At 40.2% G+C, this 10,395-nt stretch overlaps 1 protein-coding gene across 1 annotated transcript in view; it reads right to left on the reverse strand.

Annotated features, from left to right (window-relative positions):
• The window catches only part of LOC139409832 (ras-specific guanine nucleotide-releasing factor RalGPS1), a 268,460-nt gene extending 266,077 nt beyond the window's left edge, over nt 1-2,383 (reverse strand). Inside the window, exon 1 of the mRNA XM_071155218.1 lies at nt 2,070-2,383. The gene's annotated coding sequence lies outside the window, so the exon portion shown is untranslated. The remainder of the gene's footprint in view (nt 1-2,069) is intronic.
• Nucleotides 2,384-10,395: the final 8,012 nt, after the last annotated feature.

The raw sequence follows: 10,395 nt of genomic DNA on the forward strand, positions 1-10,395 counted from the left end.
TAAACTGCCTCCAACGTTGTTTTAGAAAATTAGACAGTACGTCCAACCAGCCACACAACCGCAGACCACGTGTATGGCGTCGTGTGGGCGAGCGGTTTGCTGATGTCAATGTTGTGTACACTGCGCCCCATGTTGGCGTTATGGTATTGACAGGCATAAGCTATGGACAACAAAACTGCATTTTCTAACTGGCCAATTTGAATGCACAGAGATGCCGTCACGAGATCCTGAGGCCCATTGTTGTGCCATTCATCCACCGACATCACATCATGTTTCAGCATGATAATGCAGGGGCCCAATACACAAGGATCTGTACACACTTCCTGGAAGCTGAAAATGTCCCAGTTCTTCCACGGTCTGCATATTCACCAGACATGCCAACAGATGCATATGTGAAATCAATAGATTAGGGCCTAAAGAACATCTTTAAATTGACTGATTTCCTTATATGAACTGTAACTCCAGTAAAAGCTTTGACATTGTTGCATTTATATGTTTGTTTAGTTTAAATGCAACAAATGTGAGAGTTGAGATGAGTAGGGGCTATTCCACTAGTGGCGAGTCGGGGTACTAGGGGCTATTCCACTAGTGGCGAGTCGGGGTACTAGGGGCTATTCCACTAGTGGCGAGTCGGGGTACTAGGGGCTATTCCACTAGTGGCGAGTCGGGGTACTAGGGGCTATTCCACTAGTGGCGAGTCGGGGTACTAGGGGCTATTCCACTAGTGGCGAGTCGGGGTACTAGGGGCTATTCCACTAGTGGCGAGTAGGGGTACTAGTGGCTATTCCACTAGTGGTGAGGTGAGTAGGGGTACTAGTGGCTATTCCACTAGTGGTGAGGTGAGTAGGGGTACTAGGGGCTATTCCACTAGTGGTGAGGTGAGTAGGGGTACTAGGGGCTATTCCACTAGTGGTGAGGTGAGTAGGGGTACTAGGGGATATTCCACTCGTGGTGAGGTGAGTAGGGGTACTAGGGGCTATTCCACTAGTGGTGAGGTGAGTAGGGGTAGCCAGGCTATGGTCCAACAGAAGGCTCCAGAAACAACGTTCAATATGGACCCATAAAACTCAGATGCCAACAACTGGATCAACATGTTTTAAAGATTTGCTGCATGATAATAAATTGAGAACAGATTGCGGACTTTGCCTCTTCGAATAATAGGGTCATCCAAATGTTGCCTAGGTAGGGTAGTCTGGTATAAAATGGAATTATAAAAATGGCTGTTGGTAATATATTTTTTATACTTACTGCTTAATTAAAAAAAAGGGCCAATCAGAGGTTGAATAAAAAAAAGTGCAGCCTACTCCCCACCACTTCCTGTAAAAATCAGATGGAGGGCGCTGGAGAAATGTAATTACTCAAATTCATAGACAGCGCTATGGATGCAAGGACTGACCATCCATGATATCTAAATTATAGTTTGAGCCATGTTTTGAGGCTATAACAGTGTGTGTTTACATTGTTTACAAACACTGTTGTAAAACAAGCTTACATGTTGGGTTCTGATGGGGTACAACAGTTTAGGTTCATGAGGCATAAAGTAATATTCTTCAATAGTCAATGGGTAGATTAATTTATAAGTCAAATTCTATGTTATAACTGCTGATGTAGCAAACCTATAACAAGGCTGTCGGGAAAGTGCAGAAAGGGTTACAGAATTACTGCTTCGCAAATGAACACACTTGATAAATTAGTAGCCTGAACACATTAATCTTTACGTTGCATTGCCAATTGTAGCCTACATGCTAGACAGTAGAGAGACACTGTTGACACGTTCAATGTCTTCAAAATAGGCCAAATAAATCTCGTTAACAAAAGTCACGAGGACAATGCAGAAAGTGTCGCATAGACCTAGCCCAGATTTGTATGCGTACGAGACGGCCAAGTGTACACCCACTTTCTCGTTCAGATCACCTTTACCCTGTACAAGCACTCGTCATGACGCAAACATTCTATGCCACCGCGTTCATGATAGTCGATAGAGCACAGAAAAAAATGTGTTTTTATTATAGGATACACGCTCGAAATAAAATGAAAACCAAAAATGCAGTAGCCTAGGTGTTGCTTACCTCTACAAATACGAGGGTCAGTCCCTCGCTGTTGCGTCTCACTGCTGTATCAACTGGGTAACGTAAACGAAAATAAAAACTCCAACCACCAAATCACAATCCAATCTTTGTAGTAGGCCTATCGTATGCAGGCTAAACTACCCCGCAACCAATATTCCTCCAAATGTGAGTTAATACCCAAGGTCGCAGCGCTTCAGCCGGAGGACGTGGAAATTCTAATTGAATACATCTGATGAAGGCATACAAACATGGCAGTGATATATATGTAAGAAACGTCATTCACGCGCATGAAAGGAAAAACCCATAACGACGACAGCAGGAAGTGTCAGGTAGGTGCACTTAACCTGACGGCTAAGACTCGTTTTTCTGCCAGCAGCACAAAGGATGATGTCACTTGTATATGGTAATGAGCAAACCTTCAAAATAAAAGCCTGCATTTCAAAACTTTGCAATGTGGATTACTCATTCAAAAAATATATATGGCTACTTTTATTGTGCCAACAAGAAAAGGCAATAAGTTATTTATGAAAACAAATACAAAATATGGTTTTAAAAACATGAAAAACGTTTCTAGCTCTTAGCTAAAGTGGGGTGGGAAATACTAAGTAGGGTCTTTACTAACCAAATATGGTTAGTTTTGGAGGGGGACTGTGTCACAAGGCCTGCTGCTGGCTTTTCATTCTGCCCCCACATACTCTGTAATAGACTGTACATGGAATACATATCGGCTGGTAGAGAGAACAAAACACCTTAACACTTGTTTTCATTGCTTCCAATGTGAAAAAAAATGCTATTCCATACTAGACTTCCATGCACTCTTGCCTTGCCCTGGCGAAAGAGCCAATTACCAATTGATTAGTTGAGAAGCCACCTGCTTTAAAGAAACAATGATGTCCTGACATACCTGTTTATCGACCTAATGGTGTTGTGATGGGGTACCTTTACACATTGAAATCAGCCCAAGGCCAGCCTTGACATGTGCCAAACAATGCATCAGGTCAATCGATTGGCCTGGCAAATAAAATATTTTTGAGGCAGTATCCTAGTAAAATCTTGTTATATCAACCCAATTATACATAACTTTCCAACGGTTTTCATAAACCCACCTTGGTCGCAATTAATCCAAAGGACTGATTCATGGATCACATAACCCATCTCTCCAAATTGTAATTTTGTGAGGAAATACAAGCGATTATTGGCCTTTATCTTATTAAATCGAATCAAACTTTATTAGTCACATACAACAGAATGTGCAGAATACAACAGGATCAATGTGCCACCGGTTAGTCGAGTTAATTGAGGTAATTTATACATGTGGGTAGAGTTGTTAGTGTAACTTATTCTTAGATAATATTAGAAGTTCTCATTTAAGTTTTGCTCCATGTTTTTTTAGTTGAGTGTATATAGATTTCAGGCCCATGGATAGTACCAGGTCATTATTTGAGTTGGGTGTGTATTGATTTCAGGCCCATGGATAGTACCAGGTCATTATTTGAGTTGAGTGTGTATTGATTTCAGGACCATGGATAGTACCAGGTCATTATTTTATTTGAGTTGAGTGTGTATTGATTTCAGGACCATGGATAGTACCAGGTCATTATTTGAGTTGAGTGTGTATTGATTTCAGGACCATTGATAGTACCAGGTCATTATTTTATTTGAGTTGAGTGTGTATTGATTTCAGGACCATGGATAGTACCAGGTCATTATTTGAGTTGGGTGTGTATTGATTTCAGGACCATGGATAGTACCAGGTCATTATTTGAGTTGAGTGTGTATTGATTTCAGGACCATGGATAGTATCAGGTCATTATTTTATTTGAGTTGGGTGTGTATTGACTTCAGGACCATGGATAGTACCAGGTCATATAAAGCTACGTTGCTGGATGTGTACGACACTGTCCCCATCCAAAACTAACTATATCTGGTTAGTAGAGACTGAATATTTCCCACCCCACTTTAGCTCAGACAGGTAGACAAGTTCCCTCCCTACAAGCCAGTAAGAATTCCATATACCGTGTATCGCATTCCAGTGAATGGAGGGGGTGGGGTCACGAGTCACCAGCATTCTATATTAAACCCGTTGCCAAGTCGAGTAAGGAGTCAGCTATATTAAACCCATTGCCCAGCACAAGAGACCAATTTAAGTTTTGCAGACACTATTGAGTAAATCCAACAACATATTTTTTTTATTTTTGTATTTCATTCAATATAGCCTACACAATAGCTTTCAACATATCAGTATTTGCGTAAACATCAAATTATTATTATTTATTTATTTAAAGGTGGGAAAAACAGCAGAGAAAAAAAATAAATCCCAAAATGTATCATATTTTTGCAGGGGGACTCTTATTTTTAAGAAAATAAATATGCGATAATGCTGCCAGCATGGTATCCTGCTGCTAGGAGAACGGTAATGTTACGGCTAGGTGCATTGCCTAATCAGCGGTTCGAATCCACATGAAGCTCCGCCTTCATGTAATGACAAACCAATCAGTAGGTTAACAGACCGGGTCTTATGCAAATAGCCTGTAAATGCGCAGGTGCAATCGGTCATTTCATCATCTTCGTTTCAGATAACGCGCCAGTGCCACAGAGATGGAACCTTATCCGACAATTCATTTGTGTGGTCAAGTAGTTTGAAAATCTGTGGCTACTGCAATAACAGCATTAACATATACACAATGATCATAAATGAGAAGCACATAATTCCACCATCAGTGTCATTATTAGCCAACATTCTATAATGTAATTTACAGACCATTCAAATACTATTTAGGGTATTTCAATTACTTTTAAAATTTGAAGTAACTATTTGAATATTGGAATGTATTTGGAAATACATTCAGAAAGTCTTGGCATTCATTTGGAGAAAAACAATATTACAAAAAATATTTAAATCATCCATGCATTTGAACCAGGGTCTGTTTGGTCCTAGGGGCATATGAACCAGGGTCTGTTTGGTCCTAGGGGCATTTGAACCAGGGTCTGTTTGGTCCTAGGGGCATTTGAACCAGGGTATGTTTGGTCCTAGGGGCATTTGAACCCAGGTCTGTTTGGTCCTAGGGGCATTTGAACCAGGGTCTGTTTGGTCCTAGGGGCATTTGAACCCAGGTCTGTTTGGTCCTAGGGGCATATGAACCCAGGTCTGTTTGGTCCTAGGGGCATTTGAACCAGGGTCTGTTTGGTCCTAGGGGCATTTGAACCCAGGTCTGTTTGGTCCTAGGGGCATATGAACCCAGGTCTGTTTGGTCCTAGGGGCATATGAACCCAGGTCTGTTTGGTCCTAGGGGCATTTGAACCAGGGTCTGTTTGGTCCTAGGGGCATTTGAACCCAGGTCTGTTTGGTCCTAGGGGCATTTGAACCAGGGTCTGTTTGGTCCTAGGGGCATATGAACCCAGGTCTGTTTGGTCCTAGGGGCATTTGAACCAGGGTCTGTTTGGTCCTAGGGGCATTTGAACCCAGGTCTGTTTGGTCCTAGGGGCATTTGAACCAGGGTCTGTTTGGTCCTAGGGGCATATGAACCCAGGTCTGTTTGGTCCTAGGGGCATTTGAATCAGGGTCTGTTTGGTCCTAGGGGCATTTGAACCCAGGTCTGTTTGGTCCTAGGGGCATTTGAACCAGGGTCTGTTTGGTCCTAGGGGCATTTGAACCCAGGTCTGTTTGGTCCTAGGGGCATTTGAACCAGGGTCTGTTTGGTCCTAGGGGCATTTGAACCAGGGTCTGTTTGGTCCTAGGGGCATTTGAACCAGGGTCTGTTTGGTCCTAGGGGCATATGAACCCAGGTCTGTTTGGTCCTAGGGGCATTTGAACCAGGGTCTGTTTGGTCCTAGGGGCATTTGAACCAGGGTCTGTTTGGTCCTAGGGGCATATGAACCCAGGTCTGTTTGGTCCTAGGGGCATTTGAACCAGGGTCTGTTTGGTCCTAGGGGCATATGAACCCAGGTCTGTTTGGTCCTAGGGGCATTTGAACCAGGGTCTGTTTGGTCCTAGGGGCATATGAACCCAGGTCTGTTTGGTCCTAGGGGCATTTGAACCAGGGTCTGTTTGGTCCTAGGGGCATTTGAACCAGGGTCTGTTTGGTCCTAGGGGCATTTGAACCAGGGTCTGTTTGGTCCTAGGGGCATATGAACCCAGGTCTGTTTGGTCCTAGGGGCATTTGAACCAGGGTCTGTTTGGTCCTAGGGGCATATGAACCCAGGTCTGTTTGGTCCTAGGGGCATTTGAACCAGGGTCTGTTTGGTCCTAGGGGCATATGAACCCAGGTCTGTTTGGTCCTAGGGGCATTTGAACCAGGGTCTGTTTGGTCCTAGGGGCATTTGAACCAGGGTCTGTTTGGTCCTAGGGGCATTTGAACCAGGGTCTGTTTGGTCCTAGGGGCATTTGAACCAGGGTCTGTTTGGTCCTAGGGGCATATGAACCCAGGTCTGTTTGGTCCTAGGGGCATTTGAACCAGGGTCTGTTTGGTCCTAGGGGCATATGAACCCAGGTCTGTTTGGTCCTAGGGGCATTTGAACCAGGGTCTGTTTGGTCCTAGGGGCATATGAACCCAGGTCTTTTTGGTCCTAGGGGCATATGAACCCAGGTCTGTTTGGTCCTAGGGGCATATGAACCCAGGTCTGTTTGGTCCTAGGGGCATTTGAACCAGGGTCTGTTTGGTCCTAGGGGCATATGAACCCAGGTCTGTTTGGTCCTAGGGGCATATGAACCCAGGTCTGTTTGGTCCTAGGGGCATATGAACCCAGGTCTGTTTGGTCCTAGGGGCATATGAACCCAGGTCTGTTTGGTCCTAGGGGCATTTGAACCCAGGTCTGTTTGGTCCTAGGGGTATTTGAGATGTATTTGAACCAGGGTCTGTTTGGTCCTAGGGGTATTTGAGATGTATTTGAATCCAGGTCTGTTTGGTCCTAGGGGTATTTGAGATGTATTTGAATCCAGGTCTGTTTGGTTAGGGGTATTTGAGATGTATTTGAACCCAGGTCTGTTTGGTCCTAGGGGTATTTGAACCAGGGTCTGTTTGGTCCTAGGGGTATTTGAACCAGGGTCTGTTTGGTCCTAGGGGCATATGAACCCAGGTCTGTTTGGTCCTAGGGGTATTTGAGATGTATTTGAATCCAGGTCTGTTTGGTTAGGGGTATTTGAGATGTATTTGAACCCAGGTCTGTTTGGTCCTAGGGGTATTTGAACCAGGGTCTGTTTGGTCCTAGGGGTATTTGAGATGTATTTGAACCAGGGTCTGTTTGGTCCTAGGGGCATATGAACCCAGGTCTGTTTGGTCCTAGGGGCATATGAACCAGGGTCTGTTTGGTCCTAGGGGTATTTGAGATGTATTTGAACCAGGGTCTGTTTGGTCCTAGGGGTATTTGAGATGTATTTGAACCAGGGTCTGTTTGGTCCTAGAGGTATTTGAGATGTATTTGAATCCAGGTCTGTTTGGTTAGGGGTATTTGAAGTCATTTATTTGAAAATAAGTATTAGAAAATACTGAAATAGACAGAAAACAAGTATTTTAAATAACAAATATTTAAATACGCATGTACTGTATTAGATCCCAGTTAAATAGGCATGTACTAGAACCCAGTTAAATATTAATGTACTAGAACCCAGTTAAATAGGCATGTACTAGAACCCAGTTAAATAGGCATGTACTAGAACCCAGTTAAATAGGCATGTATTAGAACCCAGTTAAATATTAATGTACTAGAACCCAGTTAAATATGAATGTATTAGAACCCAGTTAAATAGGCATGTATTAGAACCCAGTTAAATATTAATGTACTAGAACCCAGTTAAATATTAATGTAATAGAACCCAGTTAAATAGGCATGTATTAGAACCCAGTTAAATATTAATGTATTAGAACCCAGTTAAATATTAATGTATTAGAACCAAGTTAAATATTAATGTATTAGAACCCAGTTAAATAGGCATGTATTAGAACCCAGTTAAATATTAATGTATTAGAACCCAGTTAAATATTAATGTATTAGAACCCAGTTAAATATTAATGTATTAGAACCCAGTTAAATAGGCATGTATTAGAACCCAGTTAAATATTAATGTATTAGAACCCAGTTAAATATTAATGTATTAGAACCCAGTTAAATAATAATGTATTAGAACCCAGTTAAATATTAATGTATTAGAACCCAGTTAAATAGGCATGTATTAGAACCCAGTTAAATATTAATGTATTAGAACCCAGTTAAATATTAATGTATTAGATCCCAGTTAAATATTAATGTATTAGAACCCAGTTAAATAGGCATGTATTAGAACCCAGTTAAATATTAATGTATTAGAACCCAGTTAAATATTAATGTATTAGAACCCAGTTAAATATTAATGTATTAGAACCCAGTTAAATATTAATGTATTAGAACCCAGTTAAATAGGCATGTATTAGAACCCAGTTAAATATTAATGTATTAGAACCCAGTTAAATATTAATGTATTAGAACCCAGTTAAATACGCATGTATTAGATCCCAATGAAATAGACATGTACTAGAACCCATTTAAATAGGCATGTATTAGAACCCAGTTAAATAGGCATGTATTAGAACCCAGTTAAATATTAATGTATTAGAACCCAGTTAAATATTAATGTATTAAAACCCAGTTAAATACGCATGTATTAGATCCCAATGAAATAGACATGTATTAGAACCCAGTTAAATATTAATGTACTAGAACCCAGTTAAATATTAATGTATTAGAACCCAGTTAAATATCAATGTATTAGAACCCAGTTAAATAGACATGTACTAGAACCCAGTTAAATAGACATGTACTAGAGCCCAGTTAAATATTAATATATTAGAACCCAGTTAAATATTAATGTATTAGAACCCAGTTAAATAGGCATGTATTAGATCCCAGTTAAACAGGCATGTATTAGAATCCAGTTAAATAGACATGTATTAGAACCCAGTTAAATAGACATGTATTAGAACCCAGTTAAATAGACATGTATTAGAACCCAGTTAAATATTAATGTATTAGAACCCAGTTAAATAGACATGTATTAGAACCCAGTTAAATAGGCATGTATTAGAACCCAGTTAAATATGCATGTATTAGAACCCAGTTAAATAGGCATGTACTAGAACCCAGTTAAATAGACATGTATTAAAACCCAATGAAATAGGCATGTATTAGAACCCAGTTAAATAGACATGTATTAGAACCCAGTTAAATAGACATGTATTAGAACCCAGTTAAATAGGCATGTATTAGATCCCAGTTAAATAGGCATGTATTAGATCCCAGTTAAATATTAATGTATTAGAACCCAGTTAAATATGCATGTATTAGATCCCAGTTAAATAGGCATGTATTAGATCCCAGTTAAATAGGCATGTATTAGATCCCTGTTAAATATGTATGTACTAGAACCCAGTTAAATAGGCATGTATTAGATCCCAGTTAAATAGGCATGTACTAGAACCCAGTTAAATAGGCATGTATTAGATCCCAGTTAAATAGGCATGTATTAGATCCCAGTTAAATAGGCATGTATTAGATCCCAGTTAAATAGGCATGTATTAGATCCCAGTTAAATAGGCATGTATTAGATCCCAGTTAAATAGGCATGTATTAGATCCCAGTTAAATAGGCATGTATTAGATCCCAGTTAAATAGGCATGTATTAGATCCCAGTTAAATAGGCATGTATTAGATCCCAGTTAAATAGGCATGTATTAGATCCCAGTTAAATAGGCATGTATTAGAACCCAGTTAAATAGGTTTGTACTAGAACCCAATGAAATAGGCATGTATTAGAACCCAGTTAAATAGGCATGTATTAGAACCCAGTTAAATAGGCATGTATTAGAACCCAATGAAATAGGCATGTATTAGAACCCAATGAAATAGGCATGTATTAGAACCCAGTTAAATAGGCATGTATTAGAACCCAGTTAAATATGCATGTACTAGAACCCAGTTAAATAGGCATGTATTAGAACCCAGTTAAATAGGCATGTATTAGATCCCAGTTAAATAGGCATGTATTAGAACTCAGTTAAATAGGCATGTATTAGATCCCAGTTAAATATGCACGTATTAGAACCCAGTTAAATAGGCATGTATTAGAACCCAATGAAATAGGCATGTATTAGAACCCAGTTAAATAGGCATGTATTAGATCCCAGTTAAATATGCATGTATTAGAACCCAGTTAAATAGGCATGTATTAGAAACCAATGAAATAGGCATGTATTAGAACCCAATGAAATAGGCATGTATTAGAACCCAATGAAATAGGCATGTATTAGAACCCAGTTAAATAGGCATGTATTAGATCCCAGTTAAATATGCATGT

Source organism: Oncorhynchus clarkii, chromosome 5 (assembly GCF_045791955.1).
Source record: "Oncorhynchus clarkii lewisi isolate Uvic-CL-2024 chromosome 5, UVic_Ocla_1.0, whole genome shotgun sequence".
NCBI classification, from domain to species: Eukaryota; Metazoa; Chordata; class Actinopteri; order Salmoniformes; family Salmonidae; genus Oncorhynchus; species Oncorhynchus clarkii.